Source organism: Octodon degus, unplaced genomic scaffold (genome assembly GCF_000260255.1).
Source record: "Octodon degus isolate 3935 unplaced genomic scaffold, OctDeg1.0 scaffold00056, whole genome shotgun sequence".
NCBI lineage: Eukaryota > Metazoa > Chordata > Mammalia > Rodentia > Octodontidae > Octodon > Octodon degus.
In genome coordinates this window covers 23,106-26,596 of record NW_004524632.1, presented here as the reverse complement: position 1 = coordinate 26,596, position 3,491 = coordinate 23,106, and positions in this window count along the sequence as shown.

The following is a 3,491-nucleotide window of genomic DNA, read 5'->3' as shown; positions in this document are numbered from 1 at the left end:
TTTTTTTCTGGATAGAGATAGAATTTCAGTAACTATCTAATGTACCTATCAAGAATTTCAAACAATAATAAACATTTTGAACATAAAATGTCATTGACCATCTATATTTCTTCTCAGAAGTGTCTATTCCTGTCATGTGCATATTTTGTCATTGGGACTTTAAATCTGAGAGGACTAGCTCTTTTTTTGAGTTATTCATATATGCTTGGTATTAATCCTTTTTCCTGGCAAGTAGCTGGTAATTTTTCCTCCCATTTTATATTTTTTCTCCTCATGCATGGTGGTTTCTTTTGCTCTGCAAAAGATTTTTCATTTAATGATTCATGTGTTGATTCTTGGAATCCTGCTCATGCAATCAGAGTTCTGTTGTCTATGTTATATCTTCATAAGTTTTAACTAAATTATCTCTCAGTCGATTATGTTGTCTTAATAGTTGATATTAATATTTAAGTTAATATTTAATCTTTGAAACATTTAGATGTTAGTATTTTATATGGTGAGTGAGATGAATCTATATTCAACCTTAAGAATATGGATAGTAAATTTTCCAACAGTATTTATTAAGAAAATATCTTTTCTCTAGTGAAAGTACTTGACCCTTGTGTCAAAGATAAAATAATTGAGTTTGATTGGAGTTGCTTTTGAGACCTCTATTTTGTTTCACTGATCCAGAAGTCTGTTTCTTTGTCAATATCATGCTGCTGTTATCATTGTAGCTGTTTAGTATGTTTGAAATCCAGGATTTTGATGCACTCTACCTTGCCTCTGTTGCCCAGAATTGTTTATATTATTATAATTCTATAACAGGAAATGCCCCCACCCCAGCTAGTATACTTCAGCTGCCCAAATGATAGTTCCTATTCAGTTCCAGTTGCTCCTGTCTCCTAGAAACAGCTGGTTACTGTCTTGGTAACCGTCACTATGATGAATATTGTAAGAATCAAGCAATGAGAGCTGAGTACTTTATCTCTGTACTTCCCCTTTGGAATCCCATAAAAGCTTCCCTCCCTGAGTCTTTGGGGATTGATATTTTGGGAATGATCCCAATAAGTGTCTGTTAAAATAAAATAAATCTGCCTCTACATCCTGAGTGTCATTTCAGTATTTCTGCTTGCCTTTGTAGTTCCATATGAAGTTCAAGATTACTTTCTCTTATTATGTGAGCTATGGTATTGATATTTTGTTAAGGATTGCACTAAATCTTTGTAACAATTCTGGAATATGACCATTTGACTATGTTGCATCTCTCTGTACAGCAATAGGGAATATCTTTCCATTTCTTGGTGTTCTTTTCAACCTTCCTTTTCGGAGTACTATTCTTATTGCAGAGGTCTTTCAATTCCTTGATTAGAATAATTCCTAAGTATTTCATTTTTTATTGCTACTATATAAGGTATTATTTTCTAATTTCTCTCTCAGTGAGTTTGTTTATTGGTTAACAGTAATCCTATTGATATTTGAGTGCTGAATTTTATCCTGCTTTCCTATTGAATTTGGTTATTAACTCTAGAAGTCTTTTGTGGAGTTTTGGGGCCTTCTATTTAGAGGATTATGTCACCATTATTAAATTAGGGATAGATGTTTTGTCAAGTACTTTTTCCTATGTCTATTGAGATAATCAGCTAATTTTTGCCCTTCCTTATGTTTATGTGGTGTATCAGATTTACTGATTTGTGTGTTTTAAACCATTCTTGTATCCCTCGAATGAATCTTATTTGCTCATGGTGTAATAAAATTTGATGAGTCATTGCATACTTTTTTCCAAATTTTTACCTACAATTTTTGCAATTATGTTCATTGGAAACCAAATATCTTGGTTTGTAGCTCTGTTTTTCTGATTTAGTCCTGTTCTTGTTTGGTACCCATGTTAATGCTTGCTTTTTTAAACTTTTTTTTTTTTTTTCCTGTGGTGTAACCGTGGATTGAACTCAGGCCCTTGTGCCTGCCAGGGAAGCTCTAATTCCACTGAGCCATCTCCCTGACCCCTGCTAATGCTTGCTTTTAAAAATGATTTTAGAAATACTGCTTTTCTTTAACTTTCATTAAAATTTGGAAAATCATTGGCATTAAATCATCACTAAAATTGCAGTAAATTGAGCAGAATACTCTGGAGATATTTATTAATTCAGTTGTTTTGAAGGCTTGGTATTATTTCTTCAATTTTACTTATTGGTATTGGATTATTTAGAATTTTTATATCTCCTTGGTTCTACTTTATTATTAATACATATGTAGGGAACTGTCCATTTATTCTAGGTTTTCCATTTTATTTCAGGTTCTTAAAGATGTTACCAGTGATCATCTGGATTTCAGCAGAATCTGTGCAATTTTGCCATTTTTATTTTTATTATCCTGATTTTTGGATCGTTTCTTTCTTTAGATAACGATGTGTGTATTTTTTCAAAGAAGTAACTTCATTTTATTTATTTTCTGTATTATTTTTTAATCAGTGTAATTAATTTATATTATGATTTATATAATTGTATTCCTTATACTAGCTGTGGATTAGTATTATTCTTGCTTTTCTAGGATGAGTTGTATCATTAAGTTATTCATTGCAATCATTAGTTTTATGACATAGGCATTCATCACTGTCAACTTTCCTTTTAGAGCTGCTTTCATCATGTTCCATATATTCTGGCATGTTATACTGGCATCATCAATTGATTATAGGGACTATATAATTTCTTTCTTAATGTCAGCTACCACCCATTGATTATTCAAGAGCCTGTTGTTTAATTTCCTTTTGTTTGTATAGTTTCTTTCAAGCCTTTTAGATAGTAATTCCACTTTCATTGCATGGAATAATTTTGATTTTTTTTGCATTCACTTAATCATATTTACTAGGCTAGTATATGTTCTATGTTGGAGAAAGCCTCATGTGTTGTTCAGAAGAATGTGTATTCTGTTGTTGGATGGCACAATCTGGAGATATATATTAGTTCCATTTGTTTGAAGGCTTGGCTCAACTCTGATATTTCTTTGTTGATATTTTGCCTAGTTGATTTTTTCTATTTGTGAAATATTAAGGTTATCCGTTACAATTCATGGATTGTATTGAATTTGATTTTTCACGTTCTTCAGCATTTGTTTTATAAAGTTGAGTTTTTATCTATTTGGTTCACACATGCTTATAATTTTAATCTCTTCCTGCTAAATTATTTCCATAAGCAATATTTCCTTTTCTGTTTTCTGATCTGCTTTCTCTTGAAACTCCCTTTGCTTAGAATTAGGATAATTTGTAATGCATTTTCCATTCCCACTGTATGAAATATTGTTTTCCATCCTGATTTCCAATCTGTGAGTTTTTTTAATTAAATATATTTATTATGCACTGCATATCACTGTTTTATTTTTTAATCCATTCTGCCAGTTTTTATCTTTTGATTAGAGAATTGAGATCACTTGTATTGAGAATAATTACTAAGTAGTATGGACTTACACCTATCATCGCTTTATTTTCCTGTTGCTAAATTTTCTTTTCTTCTTTA